Source organism: Natrix helvetica, assembly GCF_964273705.1.
Source record: "Natrix helvetica genome assembly, chromosome: 4".
In the NCBI taxonomy this organism is placed as follows: Eukaryota; Metazoa; Chordata; class Lepidosauria; order Squamata; family Natricidae; genus Natrix; species Natrix helvetica.
In genome coordinates this window covers 13,036,484-13,058,788 of record NC_138550.1, presented here as the reverse complement: position 1 = coordinate 13,058,788, position 22,305 = coordinate 13,036,484, and the positions used below count along the sequence as shown (strand labels likewise).

The window sequence follows — 22,305 nt, the reverse complement described above, 5'->3', positions numbered from 1 at the left end:
CTGGCTCTGGCGGATGTTTATTTGTTTATTAAATGTGTGTGTCTTTGGAAGGATGTTGGCCAGGACCATGTTGTATGAAACAAGACTGTTTCGATGTTAATCAAAACGCAGCGATTCAATCTCGGATTGTAGAGTAAGGCTGCTTTTGACCGTCATGCAGGAAATTTATGCCTTTCTTCCTTGTATTGCCCAACCAAAGTAGGACTTCCAAGGAGCACTCATTTTCATGGCTCTGAAAAGCAGCAGTGTGTTATGTTTTCATAACTTTTATTCTCATCGCTCAGTTTTATATCAGAACGTTAAGAAAAACTGTTGTGAATGACCCAACACTGGAAGTCTTTAAGAAGATGTTGGATAGCTATTTGTCTGAAACGGTATAGGGTTTCCTGCCTAGGCAGGGGGTTGGACTAGAAGACCTCCAAGGTCCCTTCCAACTCTACTATTGTATTGTATTGTAAACTCGGCTGGATTAGACCAAGAGTCCATCTAGTGCGGAATTTTAGAACACAGAGTAGCTAAGCAGATCCACGTAGGAAGCCATAAAGGCAGACTGAGCACTCTCCTTTATTAAATCTGGCATATCAAATATACTGCTTGTGTTTCCAGAGAGCGTAAACAGCCATCCAGGGTAATAGCCTATGATATTATGATGATCCTTCATTATACCGTACATTCTCCTTTTTGAACCAACCAAATCGGCGACTATCTCGTAAACAATGCATTTGTATGAAGAATTAGTTCTTCTCACTCCTAAAAGTCTGTAGAGATTCTCAATCATCCACGGTTGTCCTCCTGCTTTTTCAGGAGGCAAGTGGACTTTCTTCTTTTTTCACTTGAAGATGTTTCGCTTCTCATCCAAGAAGCTTCTTCTGTCAGAGATGAAGAAGCTTCTTGGGTGAGAAGTGAAACGTCTTCCAAAGAAAAAAGAAGAAAGTCCACTTGCCTCCTGAAAAAGCACCTTTGGGATTCTCACCCATAACTAAAAACAAATTTTACAAATAAAATAAAAAGTGCAGGTAGTCCTCAACTTAAGGCTACAATTGAGCCCAAAATTTATGTTGCTGAGTGAGAAATTTGTTAAGTCAGTTTTGGTAAGGCGGTTGCAGTAAGCAAAGTCAATGGGGAAGCCAGATTCACTTAACAACTGTGTTACTAACTTAACAACTGTAGCAATTCACTTAACAACCGTGACAAGAAAAAACGTAAAATGGGGAAAAACTCACTTAACAAATGTCTCGTTTAGCAGGAGGTATTTTTCAAGGACTATCTGTATTGTATTCTCTCTAGCTTTCTCTTCCCCCCCCCCCAATTTACACTAATGCATTGGATTATCTCAACTAACTGTGCTGTAATTTTTCTTCCCCACCTCCCTAACCCATAAAAACTCCCATTGGCTTTTTTCCCAGTCTTTAAAAAAGACAGTAACATTAAAGAGAAGTTGCATATTTTGTCAGATTAGAAATCATACACTCTAATACTTTAAGAACTCTTGATGAAACCGAAACTTATCAATGAGAGGTTTAAACTTTGTGTCTTTCCTGAACTGAAATGGGTTGTGTGCGGTTGACCCTCATCTAAACCCGAGACAAATATGTGGGAAATAAAGAGAGCAGAACTTTAAAGTGGAAATGCCGTTGTCACCCCCACACCTCCGTGCCAAATTGGAAGCAGCAGCTGAGACTTTGAAGTGGGATCTCTGTAACTGGTGAAAATAGTTTTTGAGGGAGTCGAGGGTGCTATCATATTTCCCCTGACATGCATGCATGTTTTTCTTTCCCATAAATTCATCGGCAGCTCTTTTCTTTGAAAAATACATACACACACATACACACATACAAACACATATATTTACAGGTAGTCCTTGACTCGCAACCACAATTATTCCAGTATTTGAGGGACTGCCACAAAGAAGAGGGGGCCAACTTCTCTTCCAAAGCATCAGAAGGCAAGGCAAGAAGCAATGGATGGAAACTAATCAAGGAGAGAAGCAACCTGGAATTAAGGAGAAACTTCCTAACAGGATGATTCACCAGTGGAACACCTTGCCTCCAGACGTTGTAGGTGCTCCATCACTGGAGGTTTTTAAGAAGAGACAGCCACTTGTCTGAAGCGGTATAGGGTCTCTTGCTGGAGCAGAGGGTTGGACTAGACCACCTCCAAGGTCCCTTCCAGCTCGATTCTGATTGATTTCTGTTGCTGGGTGAGGCAGCCGTTAAGTGAACGTTGCTCCCTTTTTTTACGACCTTTCTTGACACAGCCGTTAAGTGAATCGTTGCAGTTGCTAAGTCAGCAACACGGTTGTTAAGCGAATCTATTGACTTTGCTTGCCAGAAGGTCACAAAAGGGGATCGCATGACCCTGGGACACTGCAACCGCCATAAATAGGAATCTGTTGGGATCTGAATTTTGATCACATGATCATGGGGATGTTCTAACGGTTGTTAAGTGTGAAAAACGGTCGTAAGTCATTTTTCCCCCAGTGCCGTCGTAACCACAAACTAAAAGTAAATGAACTCTTGTAAGTCAAGGGCTGTTTTGGAATCAAATTAAATACAAATATAAGCGAGAGGTCTCCAGCAGGCGCCTTTGCTTGAGAACAGCAGGGATTCATAAGGAATTAATGCTTTTGCAAATAAAATAGAACAGGGTGGAAAAGCCACGCAAATATTTCCTTGCTATTAAAAATTATGCCCTTCCTACCTTGTTACATTAGTTTTCAGTGGTGATTTATTGGGAAACATGAACCCCCCAAAATAATAGAATAGAATAGAATAGAATAGAATAGAATAGAATAGAATAGAATAGAATAGAATAGAATAGAATAGAATAGAATAGAATAGAATAGAGTTCTTTATTGGCCAAGTGTGATTGGACACACAAGGAATTTGTCTTTGGTGCATAAGCTCTCAGTGTACATAAAAGAAAAGATATATTCGTCAAGAGTCATACTTAATGATAGTCATAGGGTACAAATAAGCAATCAAATCATACTAGGAAACAATCAATATAAATTGTAAGAATATAAGCAACGAAGTTACAGTCCTGCAGTCATAAGTGGGAGGAGATGGGTGATAGAAACGATGAGAAGACTAATAGTAATATTAATCCAGCCTCATGGTTTGACAGTGGTAAGGGAATTATTTGTTTATCAGAGTGAAGGCGCTTCGGGAAAAACCTGTCCTTGTGTCTAGTTGTTCTGATGTGCACATTTGGTGCACATGCGCGGGAAGCGCACATTTGGTGTCCATGCATGGGAAGCGTACATTTGGTGTGCATGCGTGCAGAGCGCACATTTGGTGTGCATGCGTGCAGAGCGCACATTTGGTGTGCATGCGCGCAAGAAACGAACCAGTAGCAAAGCGAATCGGTAGCAAAGCGAACTGGTAGCACACTTCAGAGCATTTCACCCCTGGCCTGCATGCTGTCTACTATCAATCATCTTAGGCCGGCTAAAATTGTTTTGGGAAAGGGTGTAATTTGGATCTGACAGCTCGAGTGCTGAATAATATGTACAAGAGCCAAAGGTTATCATTGCCTGAGCAAAGATTTACCTCGGAGTGGTCGCCCCTGGGAGAAATGATCTGGATTGAATAAGGAGACCACGTTTGCCATGAGAAATTGAGCTGTTTCAACATCCCAAGTCACTTAGTGACAAGATGAAAGATGGAAAGCTAAATGTGGTTCAGAACATGGGAACACAACAGCCTTGGAATAAAAACCAAAGGATGCGGTAGTATATAGAAAGATGTATAAGTAGTCCTGGACTTACGACTGCCCCAAATTTCCACTGTTAAGCAATGCAGTTGTTAAATAAGTTTTGCCCCATTTTACAACCTATTATGCTATTAAACAAATCACCACAGTTGTTAAGTGAATCGTACAGTCATTCAGCGAATCTGGCTTCACACCTGCAGACTTCGTTTGTTGGAAGGTGCCTGGGAAAGTCACCAATGGTGATCACATGACCCCAGGATATATATATATATCGTGCTAGTGTTGTACAATTATTTATCACCATCATATTTATTCTAATACCACGATACATATATAGCAGGGGTGTCCAAACTTGGCAACTTTAAGACTTGTGGACTGGCTGGGGAATTCTGGGAGTTGAAGTCCACAAGTCTTAAAGTTGCCAAGTTTGGACACCCCTGATATATAGTATCTCATTCCAGGTCCCCCTACCCTAATTTTTTCATGTTCTGACTTCCCCCTTGCGCTTCTAACCATTGATAGAATCTGTTCCATGTGTCGTGATATTCTGTCTCTCCTTTGTCTTTTATTTTTAATGTTAGCCTATCCATTTTTGCACAGATTAGTATCTTCCTAATTATTCCCTCCTCTGAAGGGGTGTTTTCACTCTTCCATTGCTGCGCATACGCCATTCTTGTTGTGGTTGTGGTTAAATTTCAAATTTTGATCATGTGACCATGGAGCTTAGTGCGATGGTCATTGGGACGAAGATTCATAAGTCACTTTTCTCATTATCTTTGCAACTTCAAGCAGTCACTAAACAAATAGTTCTAAGTCAAGGACTACCTGTACAATGATTAGAGACAATGTGGCACAGAAGAGAAGTGATTACAACTCTCAGATTTTCCCACTGCCAATGTAGGTTTTTGAGACACTTTTGTCAGCTGAAGGTTCAACCTACTTCAACTCCACCAGCTTGGGTAAAGCAAACAATAATATTCATGGACTATTTTGTTTCCATTGTGAAAGGCAACTTTCATTTATTTTCCTGGATCAAATACAGGTAGTCTCCTCAAATAACGACCACAATGGAGCCCAAAAATCCTGTTGCTAAGTGAGATGTTTGCTAAGTGAGCTTTGCCCCATTTTATGACCTTCCTTGCCACAGTTGTTAAGTGAATCCCTGCAGTTGTTAAATTAGTAAGGGCAACTGGCTTCCCCATTGACATATCATAAATATGAATCATTGCCAACAATTTGAATTTTGATTATGTGACCATAGGGTAAACTGAATAAAGTGTTGTAAGTCAAAGAAAGATCAGGGTGAGGGAAGCTTTTCCCCTGGTAATTATATAAACACATCCATGCAACTTTCTTGGCAGTGGTCAGCATTGGTAAGGTAGGGATGTCAGGCCTACTGGTTATAGCAGCTGAATGCAGGGCCACCTTCAACCTGTGCTGTAGAACACAAGCAAGAATGTGCTCGGGTCTCCTATCCTCCTTATGAACTTCTGGATTATTTGCATCCCCATTCTGGTTCAACAGGGGTCTTAAAAATAAGTCCCATAAAAATAAGATTGGGTTTTCCAAATGATTGATATAGAAATTGTTTTTTCCAGAGGCAGCAGGAGGCTGTTCCTTCTGGAACCTGTTAAAAGTCACAACATTCAGACCAATGCAAAGTAGGCCCTTTTTTTCATTCCTATATCTCAAGCTTTCAGGTTAACCAGACAAACAGAATAACAGAAGAGTTGGAAGAGACCTTGGAGGTCTTCTAGTCCAACCCTCTGCTTAGGCAGGAAACCCTACACCACTTCAGATAGATGGCTATCCAACATCTTCTTAAAGACTTCCAGTGTTGGGGCATTCACAACTTCTGGAGGCAAGCTGTTCCACTGGTTAATTGTTCTAACTGTCAGGAAATTCCTCCTCAGTTCTCGGTTGCTTCTCTCCTTGATTAGCTTCCATCCATTGCTTCTTGTCCTGCTCTTAGGTGCTTTGGAGAATAGGTTGATCCCCTCTTCTTGTAGCAGCCCCTTAGATATTAGAACACTGCTATTGTGTCACCCCTAGTCCTTCTTTTCATTAAACTAGATTTATCCAATTCAAAAAGAAGAATTAGGGGTGACATGATAGCAGTTTTCCAGTACTTGAGGGCCTGTCACAAAGAAGAGGGGGTCAAATTATTCTCCAAAGCACCAGAGAGTAAGACAGGAAACAATGGTTGAAAGCCAATCAAAGAGAAAAGCAACATGGAATTAAGGAGAAACTTCCTAACATTGAGGACAATTAACCAGCGGAACAGCTTGCCTCCAGAAATCGTGCGTGCACCATCACTGGAGAATTTTAAGAAGAGACTGGATCATCTGAAATGGTATAGGTTCTCCAGTTTGAGCAGAGTGGTGGACTAGAAGATCCCAAAGGTCCCATCCAACTCTATTCTCATTCCTGAAGCCGGTCTTCATATGTTTTAGCCTCAAGTCCCCTAGTCATCTTTGTTGCTCTTCTCTGTACTCTTGCCAAGTAATGGTCAACCAATGGGAGCATTGATGCTATAGGCAGGCTGTGAAATGTGCACCAAAGCATCATGGCATGACATTGCATTTTTGCATGTGATCTTGGAGCAAAGATACGAAAGAGGAACGTTTGTGTCATCTTGTTCTCCCACACGTAGCACACTGGTTCAGCATCACAGCAAGTTGCAGATGCTTATGACTAATGCCTCATTCTTGTGAAAATGCCTAGTGGGGCAATGCAATTACTGAAGCCAGTGCTTTTAAGCACACTAGCATCTACGTGAAACCAGTGGGCTCGGTCATCTGGAGCTTTGGAGTGGGATGCTATGAGTGTAGAAATATCACCCAAGTTATCATCCATCTCCAAGACAATTAGGACAAACAAACTGAAATGAAACTGTAGTTTGAATAGGCAAGTAAGCCTGCAGTCTTGGATGTTCCTTGATCCTCATGTGTCCTTTGATCCACAGGTGGAAGATGGTTGAGAAACATATTTGCACTATTACAACTAGTGTACTAATTATGTCCCTTTCTATTTATTATTAGTTTATAATGTACAATACAAAAATATAAAAGAAAAAGGAAGGAAAATAAGGGAGGGCGAAGGGAAGGGAAAAGAGAAAAAAGAAATAAAATGCGTTGACTTCCGTCTCCCTTTGGTGCAGTAGAATAAAATAATAGCATCAGATCTCAACTTTTTACTTTTACATAGTAGTATGACTATTTCTATAACAACAAACCTATATAATCTGTAAACCACAAAATCAAAGTTTCACTTTTTTCCACCCCAAGCACAAAGTCCAGAAGTGGTTTCCAAGTAGAAACAAAATTGTGGGTGGTTTTTTTTTTCATTAATCAAAATTTAGCCATCTTTGCTACCTCCATCAACTTGTGCAGCTATTCGTCCATTGTCAGAAATCAAAGGGTCCTTCCATTTTTGGGCATAAATTAATTTTGCTGCCATCAGCAAACAATGTTCCCTTCTGAGCAACTGCATTTGGCAGCAATTATCCACACACTATGTCCCATCTCCACCCCTGCAATGTGCTGTAAATTGAGCTACTCCAAATTCTCCATGATTTGCAGATGGTGGAAGAGGCAGTAAAATGACAACTGAATTTCATGGTAGTTGTCCATACCTACTTTATGTAAGCAATTCATTCATAAGTTGCAAGTGATCTCAGGTCTTCAGTTCACTGTGTAATAGAGGCCATAAATTTACCTTTCCTATGTTGAAGGATGAGTCTCTTTGCAATATGAAGGACACAAAGAATACATTTTCACTGTCCAGCCATCAATTTCCATGTAATAGGCATGTAGCTCAAAAGAATGTGAATGTCCAAGAATATTAAACCCTTTCTCAAAGTCAAACTAATACATCAAATTACTTCTTTCTAGAATTGCATGTTATTGAAAAATCATATGTTTAAATAAAACATTATTCTTGCTCTCACTTTAATAGCAAAACAGCTTACTGTACAAAATGCAGTGGATTTCAAAATGTTCGAAATACTGCTTTTTGCTGTATAAACCGTAGTCTTAAAATTTATTGAGATTTTTGAGACCGATGTTGAGATAGTTTCTCACTATCTGGACATTTAAGGATCTCTAATTCGTTGGTCCATTCGGCCCTCAAAACTGCATGACAAACTGATTTATTAAATATAAAAATAATTCTAGGATACGATTTAGAAATAACTTGTAATAATTTGAATACGATGGAAATGATGCATTGGTGTGCTATATTTCAAATCAGAGGAATTCTACCTATCAGCCCGTTTTGAATGCGAGGTAATTACAGGGCCCACGTGGAGGCTCGGGGAGGGGGTAAAAACAAGGCTCCTGGAAGTTCCGGAAGGCCAAAAACGGGCCCGTGGGAGGCAATTTTTGCCCTCCCAGAGGCTTGAGGAAAGTCGCCGGAGCCTGGGGAAAGTGAAAATCTCCCCCGCCACCATGGTGTAGGAGACTGACTAGGCCATGCCCACCATGACCATGCCCATCCAGCAATCAGGCAGAGAACCCGTTGCTGAAATGTTTTAAACCCAACCCTGGGCGAAATTGTCCTTAATATTTGTAACCCGGGTCTGCCTTCCTGTAATTTCAGATCGTTATGGCAGGTCCTACATTCTGGAATTAGACAGACGTAGCAGCTGTAATCTTTCCCTTAAACAGAGAAAACCAGGATTAGCGATATTTTAAAAATGGGTACAAACTCGTTCTTCCTTCTCCGTTTCTAGCTGATTTTCCTTCTGCAACATCCAGTCACTCTGGAGGGGTCAGCTGGTCCTCCCTATTTGGAAAACCTGGCCTCGGGTTCCGAGTTGGATTTAGTGTTCAGGAAAATGAGCCCACAAAACAGATGGTGGAAATAAAGAGTGGTGGAGCTCCGGGTTGATTTGTGGTGTGATTTAACATTCCCTTACGAGTGGGAGTTCTCCACTGGCCTCCGAGCAGAATAAACAGACTTTTTTCCCAGCTGCCTTCCATCATTGACACTGTTGCAAACAGATTCTGAATAGGCTTCCTTTATCTGGGTGGACGGTGGAACTACTGTGGATAATCCCATGCAGAAATGGGGGAGGGAGGAGAGGAGTGGGGGAGAAACTCATCACATCATCAGGGGAACAAAAACAGTATGTGACTTAATTTTCCAACATAATCATTATCATTTTCCCGTGCCATAACTGCAAATAGAGGGAGGGGAGTGGAGGGAGGAAGGGAAAGAAGAAGGTGGGGGGGGGAGGAAGGAGCAGTTCTAACACCATGGAACATCACCTACTTCTCTACTTCCATTCACAAGTAAACCATCACGGAAAGAAAGAAAGGAGAAGAAAGGAAAGAGAGAAAGTGAGAGAGAAAGAAAGAGAAAGAAAGAGCAAGAGAGAAAGAGAAAGAAACAAAGAACAAGTGAGTGAGAAAGAAAGAGCAAGAAAGAAAGAAAGAAAGAGCAAGAAAGAAAGAAAGAAAGAAAGTGAGAAAGAAAGTGAGAAAGAAAGAAAGAGCAAGTGAGTGAGAAAGAAAAGTCAAGAGAGAAAGAAAACCATCAATCTATGCACTTACGGAACTTCCTTACCAGTTAAAACTCCCTGCCCCCCACTCTCACAGCCAGGGTCATTTAATACTTCCTTTTCAGGGAAGGGGCAACTTTCTTGAGAAGACTGGAACAATCTTTCTCATTATCGAGGGTCTGAGCTTCCCAGATGCAAGTAATCAACAGATAGCGTGAATTCAGATTTTGCCAAAAAGTTGATTTTTTTTTTTTAAAAATCCACTTCTCCAAGTTCTGCCCTGCTTCTTTCTTCCTCCTTCTCTTTTTCTCACTTGCTTTCTTTCTTTCTCACTTGCGCTTTCTTTCTCTTTCTCTTTTGCTCTTTTTTTCTCACTCGCTTGCTCTCTTTCTTGCTCTTTCTATATATCTCTCTCTCTTTCTTGCTTGCTCTCTCTTTCTCTTTTGCTCTCTCTTACTCGCTCTCTTTCTTTTTCTGAGAGTCGTAAAGCAACAAGCAGAGACTCTTAAAATGTTCATTTATCTCCCTGTGCCCATTTTGTGGGAAGCATTTAAAATAGCATTGGATTATTCCCCCTGCCTCACAGAGCATGATAGCGGCTTCCTAATGATTATTTCTGGCCCTTTCATCTTCTCCATTAAGTAAATAAAATCTGCATTTCGGCTGCGGAAACAAAATAGAGCGTAAGGTAGCCAGTTGGTCGGTAATGCAGGGGGGAAAAAGATTGTGGCATTGTGGATAATTACAGGGTGAAGATGGGCGGTTGTAAGTGTAGACGAGTCTAATGCAGGGGTAGGTGGCTGCCGGTTTTACTACCGGTTTGCAACCCATGCGCATGCCAGATTCGCACTGCATGCGCTGTTCAATGTAAATTGTTATTCGCCCATGTGCAGAAGAATTTACAACGCACAATCACTAAAAACCAAAATGGCGGTGGCTCACTGGCGACGAGGGAACCGCTTTGGGGGCATGGCACACCTGGGCTGCCACCGGTTCTGTGACCCAGGTCTGAATTCCACTACCGGTTTGACTGAACCGGACCAAACCAGGAGCAACCCATCTCTAGTCTAATGTCTCAAAGGTGCTTTTTCAAGAGACAACCGGATTTTCTTTGTTTTTCTTGAAGAGGTTTCACTTCTCAACCCAGAAGCTTCTTCAGTTCTGAGGAAGTACTTGAGGAACTGAAGAAGCTTTTTGATTGAGAAGCGAAACCTCTTTAAGCAAAAACAAAGCAAGTCCGGTCACCTGTAGAAAAAGCACTTTTGGAACAACCATGAGCTGAATAGCTGAATAGAATCCACCGTAGACAGCCGAATATGATTTTATTTTGCTTTATCAGAACTGCCTTTTCTGACACCGAGAAAGGAATGCAGGCCGCTTTATTTCTCGCTAATTGGAATCCATATGGATTTCCATTTCTGCTCTGGATGCCACATTTCAGAAGGAAATAAACCAATTGGAAACAGTAACGATGGTAGGGAATTTCAAATCAGCCCTAATCTGTACCCTTTCAGAGTGATTTTGATGTGCAGAAAATCTCTATATATTAAAGAGATGATGCAAACTAAAACCAGCTTTTGTGCAATGATTTTCTATTAATCCTCAGGAGGGGGTGGGGGGCAACTCACTCTGTAATATTGCTGAATTCAAAACATTGATGTTAATCCTCTTGCATCCTATCCTGATAGCCTAGAAAGCAGAGGAAAATAACAACTGAATAAAATATTCTCTCCCCTCCCCCTGAAGATGATCAAATTGCTTCTGGAGGCATTTCCCCTCACACTCAAAATTTCTCCACTGTTACAAGTAATCCATGGTGAAAAAAAGTAAGGTTCTACATTTAGGCAAGAAAAACAAAACGCACAGGTACAGTATAGGTGGCTCAGTAGTAGTAACTGTGAGAGGGATCTTGGAGTCCTACTGGGCAACCATTTATATAGGAGCCAGAAGTGTGCAGCAGCAGCTGCCCAAAAGAAGCCAACACAGTTCTAGGCTGCATAAACAGAGGGATAGAATCAAGATCATGATTTGTCCTCCTATAGTGGCTCTGGGCGATATGCGATGCTCCCTTGCAGATCTCGGAAGCTGCGTTCTACTGCTTCCGAAATGTTTTTGATGTACGACAAGGTGTTCCAAGTATCATATTTTTCGGAGTATAGGATGCACCTTTTTCCCTCAAAAAAGAGGCTGAAAATCTGGGTGAGTCTTATACACTGAATACAGATTTTTTTTCCTCCTGAAACTCCGCCCCCTTCACCAAAATGGCCGTGCATAGCTTTTAGGAGGCTTTCAGAGAGCTCCTGGGGGCTGGGGAAGGCAGAAATGAGTGAAAAACTGACCATTTTGCCCCCCCTCCCCAGCCCCCAACAGCACTCTATAAGCTTCCTAAAGGCTATCCATACCCTCTTTTTTTTGACAAAAAACCTGAGGCCCGTTTTCGTGAAAAACGGCCCCGTTTTTGCTCATTTTTGGCCCCACCCCACCCCCAGGAGCACTCTACAAGCCTCCTAAGGGCTATTAATGCCCCCTTTTTTTGGGGGGAAGGCCCATTTTCATGAAAAAACAGGGCCGTTTTTGGGAGGTTTGCAGAGTGCCAAAACTTTTTTTTTTTTTAAATTTCCTCTTCAAAAACCTTGCTGCATCTTATACTCCGGTGCAACTTATACTCCGAAAAATACAGTAGTTGGTCTTATACCTTCGTTTCTTCCTTTCTCTTCCTTACGTGTTGCGCAGGCGTCTTGTAATAAATGCTTGTGGGTACCCATTCTCCATGAATTGTTCACGAAGGCAACTTCTCTCCAGTTGTTTAATGTGCTGGGTGCGAGTGAGGTCTCATCCTGCCATATAGTGTTCTGAAACAATTTTATCATGCTTTCCCTTCGGGAGAACAAGGCGGTGGGCCCAACACTGTCCTGCACCAGAAGGTCATATCTGTAGCTCAGCGTCGAACTATGGAGTCCTTGTTGCTCTCTGAGCTTGATCGTTTTCTTCCAGACGTAACATCATCAGCGCTAGAAAGTGTGAGGTTTGCCCTCTGTTTATATGCAGTAACTTGTCTTGCCAACACCGAGTGTTATTCAACTAGTTGAATAATGAATAATGAAACAACTGCAAGCAAACAACCAAGGTCAGAGAGCACCAAGGACTTCACTTTGTCCTCTAATATATATATATATATGTGTGTGTGTGTGTGTGTGTGTGTTATATTTGTGCTGATAAATAAATAAAGGGAGACTAGTATAGATCTATTTCAAGCTATTTAGCTCTCATCAGCTAGCCATACCCTTACTGGGATTTGAACCTGGGCTGTATTACATATTAGGCAGATATGTTAGCCACTAAGCCACAGGCTCTCCTCCTTATCAGCTGAGCCAGGGAAATAGGTATGTATTTGTGTTACAACCCCTGGTATGCCCAAATATGCATATATATATAATCCCCTTACAACAACCCTTGTAAGATACAGTAGTCTGTGCTAAAAGAGTGAGTACTTAGTCTAACGTTACTTATAAGCCTCCATGGGTAGAAGCAGTTTTAACACTCTCTTCATTACAGGATACAAGTTACGCAGCAACTTCTGCAAAACTTAATCCTAAAGAAAGAGAGGGAGAGAGAAAGGGGAGAAAAACACCAGCCCTTTCCCTTGTAAGATGAAGCAATTAAAAGGAGGAAGAGGAAGCAAATGTTTTTCAGAATGCTTTCTAATGTACACAGACTCTAATTTTAAATGTGCCTGCCTCTCCCATCATAAGTAATATTTTCCCCACTATAAGAATGATTTAAGGTTGCATTCAGCTCTAACCTAAGACCTCTCTATAACCCAAAGAATAGGCATTGCATTTCTATGAGAATAGCGGGGTTTCTGTGGAAAAAAAATTCCCCTGACAGAGTTGGTATCATTTCCTGGCCTTTTGCCTAAGTTCAGATGGGTAAAAGTTCCTTACAGAGATGAGTAAAAAAATAAGATAGGAAGTTACAATGGTGAAAAATTAACCAGTACTTCATTGGGTGTGTTTGGAAGCAGAAAGAGAATCTTAAGAAAGAACTTCCTAATATTTGTGACATCCAGCTTGATGCACGAGTGATTGTGTTCGTTGCCAATTTTTTATTCGAAAGGAACAGCTGATACGCAGGCTCCCTCCTTTTAACATGTTTGTGTTAATGCTGTCATTGTGAATTAGTTTTGCAAACATTTAAATGTTCCAGCCCTTTACAAAAAATAGCCAGTAATCAGTGACTACTTTATCAGAGTAATAGGGACGCAGTGGCTCAGTGGCTGAGACACTGAGCTTGTCAATCAGAAGGCTGGCAGTTCAGCGGTTTGAACCCCATGTGCCACGTAATGAAGTGAGCTCCCGTTACTTGTCTCAGCTTCTGCCAACCTAGCAGTTCGGAAGCACGTAAAAAATGCAAGTAGAAAAATAGGAACCACCTTTGGTGGGAAGGTAACAGCGTTTAGTCATGCCAGCCACATGACCACAGAGACATCTTCGGACAGTGCAGATTCTTTGCCTTTAAAATGGAGATGAGCACTGCTCCCTAGAGTCAGGAACAACTAGCACACATGTGCGGGGGAACCTTTATCTTTACCCCTAATCAGTTTGGGGAAGGGGGACAATCGTCTAACACTTTCAAAGTTGTCAGTTTGCTAATATTGAAATTAATATCCATGGTTATTAGCAGTCTCTATCATAAAGACTAAGCTTTGCATTTGATTCAAATGAGAGATTCTGTCCAGCTTTAGGTTAACTTAGAAATAAGTTATAGGGAACAGAAATGGCTAAGGAGCTGATACACAGTGCAGAAAAGTAGGGCGCACATTATTAGATTCTCAGTTTAGTGTTCCTTAAGTCTAACATTGGCAGCTGTTTGACAAGATTTACAGTCAGTGAGTCTTTTTCCCCCTATCTGAATTGAAATCTCATTAGCCTGTCGGTTTCTATACTTAGGATCAGGTGTCAAAAGGCACCTGTGGAGTATAGGTAGTTCTCAATATCACAATTGAGCTGGAATTATAATTGTAAGTCATTGCAGTCACTAAACAAAGCTCCTACATCAGGGAGTATCAAACTCAAGGCTTAAATCTGGCCCATGGGGCCAGCCTAGAAATAGCAAATGACCTGCCAATGGAGCCTCTGGTAGCAAAAATGGGGTGCGGGGGCTATGTGCAGCCCCCTATGCCCCATTTTCGGTCTGGACTGTTAGGATGTGAATTTCGCCCTGAATTAAGGAGGTGAGGATCTTAGCATTCCTTGTAGCATACTTTTGAATAAGCGAAAATAAACCCGAAGCAAGATCTAATAAAAACATTTTAATATAAAAGAAAATAAAAATACAAAAGTTGCTAACTCAATTAACTACATTTTGGCAAGAGCTATGTTGCCCACCTTCTTGGCAGGCGGACGGAAGATCAGAAGAGAAAGTAAAGGAATGTGAAGGAGCAGGTGCACTAAATCACTTGCAGATAAGAACTATGACCTGCGCAGTAAATTTTCAGCGCAGCTAGCAAACCAATTAACGCAGTGACATGGACGGCCTCCTGCAGCACTCTGCCGGACAAAATGGGGCGCAGGAGGCCACATGCAGCCCTCTATGACCCATTTTCTGCCTGGACAGCTTCCTGCAGCACTCTGCCAGCCAAAATGGGGGACACAGTCCCATTTTATTCAGCAGGGTATTGCAGGAGGCATCAGTCCCATCTTCGCCCCCGCCAGCTGCCTTTGGAGTCAGAGATCAGTGGGAAGATATCGGCCCGGCAGCTCTCCAAGCCTGATAAGGTATGTGGTTGTAAATTCACCCTTGAAAGACTGTTTGCCAGGACTTTGCTGGATGCGAATGAGAGGAATTTACATTAGCTTAATACAAAGGGGTTTTGTCGGGACAAGGAGTCTACCTTGTGATTTTGTGAAGCCTAGGTCAGAGCAGGGTTTGCTTTAATATCCCTCTGTAACATCTCTGCTTCCCAAGCTGCACTGGTTGCCAGTTTTGTTTCTGGGGGCAATTCAGGGTACTGACCCCTACAAATAAAGCCCTACGTTGCATATGGCCTGGTTGCAAAATCCAATCTAAGTCGGTCACCAGGACCAAAAGGTTATTCTTCCAAGCGTTTGGGCTTGTGCTAGAGCTCATCATTAGGGAACTTTGTGCCACTGGGCTGTTCTACACCTTATATTTATATGGTTCCTGGTTGTCTGTAGCTTTTAGTTGTTAATTAGGGTGTTAACTAGCTATTAAGTCGCTGGTTGTTGTTTCTTTGTGCCACCGTGCCCTCAGCTCCTAAGTTCCTGAATCAGCACTTTCCCAGACTTCAATCATTTCTCTGGCTGTTTTTGTCCCTGCTTGGCCAACAATTGTAGTAGCTGTGATTGGTAACAAGGGCCTTGTTATCTGTCTCCCATAGTATCTGCCTGGGCATCTGATCTAATCAGATTATTTAGCACAGGTAATCACTGCCTTTTTTTGTTATAACAGCACCTAGGATTGTATTTGTACAAAATTGGAAAAGTGAAGAGATCCCTACAGAGGAGAATGTGATTAGGAAAATATTAGAATGCGCAGAAATGAACAGATTGATGCTGGCTATCAAAGAGAAAGAACAGACCGATTATTATACAATTTGGGAATCTTTTTACTGGTGGTTAGAGAATAGACATAAGAATTAATAGTAAAAGAAGTTATCTAAAGTATAGAAAATGTATTAATAGTTAGTATAACTAATAGATTTAAATAAATTACAATGGGATTGTTATAATATTAGATATTTAAGGTATTGGAATTTAAGATGAGATTAAATGATGAATAAGATTGTATGTTTTAATGTTGGCACAAAATATGTATACCCAGGGGACACACCGGTTAATGGAAAATGGATTGTTTATATAAATATAAAAGAAAAAATTACACACACACAAAGATTTTTTTAAAAAAAATTCAGATATTATTAAAATAATAATAATAATAATAACAGAATCTTAGTCACAGCACCAAAACAGAATGTATAGGCACAATCTTCCTAGATACCTCTTTCCCTCCAATTTGTAAAATTCATTCATCAAGTAAGTAGCAATTCCTGAGTCAAGTAGAAAATAGATGTGTTTTAACACAGTTGTAAAAGCCAGCCAGATGTTTCAGATTTTTTCCATGCGGAGGAGGGCCGGGAGCTGTGAAAATTTCTGCACCCCTCTCCAAGTGGCTGCTGTTGTGGGGGGAAAAAACAGGAAATCTGCTTCCTTTCTGTTTGCAATCACTGTTTCCCAAGAAGGAAGCAGCAGGAAACGGTCTTAGCCTTAGCTTGTCTGTGATCCTTTAAAAACAATCACAGGCAGCTATTAGGTGACTGTTTTTATCAGCGGCATCAATGATAGACCAAGGGAAAAAGGCTTTTAGGCGGGTGACCACATCTGGGCTGTGGGGGGGGGAATCCAGCCAATTCTAGTTGGCAACAACAAGGTCCAGAAAATGCTAAGGCTTAGTTGCCAGATGTCATCCAGAGCGTTGCAACGACATCTGGTAGCTTTACCTCCAGAGCAGGGAAGGATGATAAGTGGAGCAAGGCTCAGGCAAGGAAATTTGGAGCTGATGGAGGTTCTTGCTTTGTTTCAGTGACAGAGCTACACAGTCATGGTTCCCCCCCCCCCAGAATTTAATAGAATAGAATAGAAGTAGAGCAGAACAAGAACAGAATAGAATAACTTTATTGTCACTTTGAATGTAGACTAATTGGCATACATTAAAAATGACGTTTCATTGCATACAGCTCTTAAAGGGTCACCACCTCCAATTTTACACTACAAAAACCTGACAAGATAGATAAATGAATAAATGAATGTATAGGTAGATAGATGGATGGATGGATGGATGGATGGATAGATAGATAGATAGATAGATAGATAGATAGATAGATAGATAGATAGATAGATAGATAGATAGATAGATAGATAGATGATAGATAGTTAGATAGATAGATAGATAGATAGATAGATAGATAGATAGATGATAGATAGTTAGATAGATAGATAGATAGATGATAGATAGTTAGATAGATAGATAGATAGATAGATAGATAGATAGATAGATAGATGATAGATAGATAGATAGATAGATAGATAGATAGATAGATAGATAGATAGATAATGTATATACCCACTAAATTACCAATTTATCAATTACTAAAATTTAATAAATATATCTCATTAGCCACAACACATCAAGATGTAAAGCAGGGATGGGCAGTTTCCTATGGCCATGAGCTCTGTGTGTGTGTGTGTGTGTGCGTGCGTGCGTGTGTGTGTGTGTGCAGGTACATACACACATGCAGGTAATCCTCAAGCGTAATGTACTTAACAGCCATCTTACTTAACAATGGAATTTCTGGTTCCAATTGTGTCATAAGTGGAAACCTAACCTTATTTATATGTGTGCGTACATTAAGGTAAAGATTTTCCCTGTCCAGTCGTATCTGACTCCAGGGGATGGTGCTCATCTCCGTTTGACTAGCCGAGAGAGCCGGCATTGTCCAAAGACATTTCTGTGGTCTCATGGCTGGCAATACAACAAGGTGCACATTACGCTGTTATCTTCCCACCAAAGTGGTACCTATTTATCTACTTGCATTTGCACGGAAAAATTGCTAGGTTGGCAGGAGATGGGGCAAGAAAGGCATCTTACCTGACACATAGTGCTTGGGTGTCGAACTGCCAGCCAGCATTGTCCAAAGACACTTCTGTTGTCAGATGGCCGGTATGAGTATACACCAAGTAGCACCGAATGCTGTTACCTTCCCACCAAAGTGGTACCTATTTATCTACTCCCATGTCCCTGCAAAAATTGTTAGGTTGGCAGGAGCTGGGGAAAGAACAGGATTTCACATGTCACACAATGCTTGAGTCTCGAACTGCCAGCAAGCCTTAACTTCTAAGTCTCCATGTCCCATACACATACACTACAACATACACATAAAATTGCCATTCTACATTTGTTGCTCTTAATAGTTACATTATTATCTTGAACAGCTTCTAGTGCTCTGCAATCACATATATGGGCACGACCAAGACAAAAACTCCATCCTTTTATCCCTGAGCATGTGCAAAGAAGGGGATCCAAATAGAAACCCCACCAAGTACAAGACTTCCAACCCATTACGCTTTTATTTTCTGTTGTCTTCATTTAATCTATGAGGGTTGAGAATAAGAAAGTATGTGAAGAGTAGAATGGGTAGGTCTGGTTTCAATACTCAGGAGAACATGCAACAGGATTAAATCTTTGACAATGGCCATACCAGCATAGTCTACACTTGGCTACTAATATGCAACTGCAAATTCTGTTGGACTTCTATATTTTATTAATAGAAGTGAAATGCAACTGTCTCCTTATTTGATCGTCTTTGATTCAGACACGTGTGGCTTTCTTTTGTAACTGCAAATCTTCGCTGTTAATATTGCTAAGTCCTTTCATCAGAAAAATGCATGCTTCTTGAAACAAGCTAAAAGAATATCTCGAATTTTCAGGTTGAATTTTAATTCATGTGCAAACTTGAGATGTTAGTTCCTTATTATGTGCTCAAATTCCATTTCGGCTCATGAAGAAAATCTTCAAACACAACGAAGTAATTTTAGTAGGATCCTGCTGGATTTAATGCATTTACTAATGCCTACAAAAAAAACCCATCATTTTAGTCCTTTTCTTCCACCTATGTCCTATGTTTGGCTTTTAGAGAATTAGAAGCTTGAAACTATGTGCACAGAGACGTCCCCCCCAAAAATGACTTAAAAAAAAAAAAAACCAGCGGAACAAGTCCGTAGGAAGCTGTAATAGGGCAACTGAAATACGTAACAAAGCTTTGTTCCTAAAGACATGCAAATCAGTGGTGAAATTCAATTTTTTTTACTACCGGTTCTGTGGGCGTGGTGTAACTTGGTTGGCGTGGCTTGGTGGGAATGGCAGGGGAAGGATACTGTAAAATCTCCATTCCCTCCCCACTCCAGGGGAAGGATACTGCAAAATCCCTATTCCCTCCCCACTCTGGGGCCAGCCTGAGGTAGTATTTGCCGGTTCTCTGAACTACTCAAAATAATTTTTAAAGCTGGGCATTCAAACAAAGGAGCCAATGAGCAGAGGTTGTTTTCGTACCAAAGCAACTGGTTATTACTTTTCACCAATTTGTTTCTTAAATCTAATTGGGAATGCCTATTTTAAACTGGGTCTCGTTCAAGTAGCACAACAGCCTGTCCTTGACTTACAACACCATTTAGTAACCATTTAAAGGTGCTGTTGTAACGTGGTCACTAAATAAATAGTTGTAAGCCGAGGACTATCTATATATCTGTTGTATCAACTGATCCCCAGTTTAATGTTCCCAGTAATGTCAATTCCATGCATGTTCTTTGCAATTTGACACAGGAATGCAGAGTACCCTTGTTCTTTGATCCTCTTGAAGAAGACAAATATCTTGACTCAGTTCTGCTTTTCCTTACTGCCTATTTATTTTCAAATCTAACTATGGTCATGAGAACTGTGTTCCAATATTTGAGGGGCTGCCACACAGAAGAGGGGGGTCAATCTATTTTCCAGAGCACCTGAAGGCTGGACAAGAAGCAATGGATGGAAACCCATCAAGGAGGGAAGCAACCTGGAACTAAGGAGAAACTTCCTAACCGTGAGGACAATTAACCAGTGGAACAGATGTTGCCTTCAGAAGTTCTGGGTGCTTCAACACTGGAGGTTTTTAAGAAGAGACTGGATAGCCACTTATGTGGAATGGCATAGAAATCTGCTTGTGCATGGGATTGGACTAGAAGACCTCCAAGGTCCCTTCCAACTCTGTTATTCTGTTAAACTCTGTTCTGTTCTGTATCTTCAGCCAAGCATCCTCCAAACATTTCAGACTACAATGTCCACCTTTCTCAACTGGCTACTTTGATAAAGAATAAAGGAAGAAATCACCTGGCATACCTAAGATGCATCATGACCCATAAAGCTGCTTGGGTTATGACAACTAGATTAAAGTAAATCAAAGAAAAATCAGAAGCAATTCTTCTGTTTGTGTTGACAGGTTTGAATTAGGTATGTTCTGAGACAATCCCCTGAATATCCAGGGAGAGAATTTTAAAAAAAAAGAACTTGCTATGGCTACTTGTGAACTGACAGTGTCAATGTCATCAGAAGTTCTTTTAAAGGCTTCTCGGCTTTTGCTGTTCCACATATGGGGTTTAGGTCAGTAGTGTCCTTAAGTAAGAATATTCAAGATGGTGTTCTGACCTAGGCTTCCCAAGAGCACGAAGCCTACTCCTCGTCCCGATAAAACCCCTTTTATTTAGTTTAAAGTGAATTCCTCTCCAGCAAAGTCCCGGCCAATGGTCTTTCAAGCGATTTCACAACTACAGATCTTTATCAGGCTTGGAGAGCTGCCAGGCCGATATCTTCCAAACACCGTGCGGTAGCAGACAATAGTTGGCAAGAAGTCAGGAACAGATCTTCACCCTAAGGAATTGAACTAATTGTCTCCTGCAAACTCCCCTCCCCTTTCACTCCTCTTTATTCCCTATGGGAGGGGCCATTCACTGTCCACCTGTGGCTTTACTCCTGAGTTGACCCTTGTGCCTTAGCTGTTCCTTTCTCCTGGCAGCTCTGCGCATGCGCACACTGGGAACAAGCTCCAGCTGTTCTTCTGCCCCACTGATGTCTGATTCTGAAAGCAGCTGATAACTGTCAGATGGCCCTGGCCCCCTATCTGCCTCCAACACAGAATCCTCATCAGAGCCTTCCCCAGACTCCAGGACTGGCCCGTGTTCCTCCCCAACCTCCTCACTGTCCGAATCAGCCACCAGATCTGTTGGTGGGCCACAACAAATGGCAGCTATGTGGTCCAACCCCTATCCCTCTTTAACATGTATCATGGCCACCTAACATGCTTCCAGAAGCTTCCAGATAAGGCTTAAGAACAATGTTGCCTCTAAATGTACTTGACTGGTCAACCCTAAACTCAAATATGTCTGTTATATATCCCACTTTTCTCTCTTTTGATGGGGCACCCCAAAGGACATCACCCATCAGAAACTGCTTCATATCTTCTTGCCTGCCCTCTGCTTTCCTTCAGAGGTTAATTTTTTTCCCATTTGCAACATTTTTTTAAAGAAAAAATCTTGCATTGGAGAAATTAACAAAGCACAAAAAGGGAGCTTGTGTGAATCAGAAAGTTTCCTGAAGAGGTTGGGGTTGAAATGTTTGTCAGTGACTAGTGATTAGTGGTGCCATTTTGATGGAGGCATTTGACAAAGTGTGTTCACACAGACTCATAAAAACTTGCAGGAGAAGACACAGAGGATTTATTTTACATCTCTAATCACCATTACATCTTAGAATGATGAATTCATTGGTAATTACATGCTGTAAGAAGAAGGATAGTCTGTGATCTGTACCAAACTCCTTTTCATTCGCTCTCCAGAGCAAATGCTGAAATACCTAAGTATTTTGCTTGGGTGGCTCCGTCGGTAAAACAGAATGCAAAAATAGAATACAGAATAATAGAGCTGGAAGGAGCCTTGGAGGTCCTCTAGTCCAACCCCCTGCTCAGGAGGAGCAGGAGACCTTATACCATTTCAGACAAGTGGCAATCCAGTCTCTTCTTAAAAAGTTTCCAGTGATGGAGCAACCATAACTTCTGAAGGCAAGCCGTTCCATTATTTCTATTTCCTTATTGCTTCTCTCCTTGATGAGTTTCCATCCATTGTTTCTTGTCCTGCCTTCAGATACTTTGGAAAATAGCTTGACCCCTTCTTCTTTGTGGCAGCCGCTCAAATATCAGAAGATTGTCATTATTTGAGGGAAATTTTTATTTGAAAGAAAAATAATAATTTTCTACATTCTCCGGGCATTTATTGACTTTCTTTTCATTGGTTTCTTCCTTCAACGCTAAGGTTTGTAGCATTCATTTCAGTGCCGCTGTCTAATATATCTAATTACTATATAGATCTTTTAAAAATGGTATCTGGAGCGACAGGGGCAGCTTCAGTAAGCTGTCAACAATCGTAAATTGACCAAGGGATTTAAAATCTTCTTCCTTTGTTGGATGTGTTCTGACCAAGGCTTCC

At 41.2% G+C, this 22,305-nt stretch overlaps 1 protein-coding gene across 2 annotated transcripts in view; it reads left to right on the top strand.

Annotated features, from left to right (window-relative positions):
- The window catches only part of MAML2 (mastermind like transcriptional coactivator 2), a 210,610-nt gene that overhangs the window by 103,964 nt on the left and 84,341 nt on the right, over positions 1-22,305 (top strand). The window lies entirely within an intron of this gene.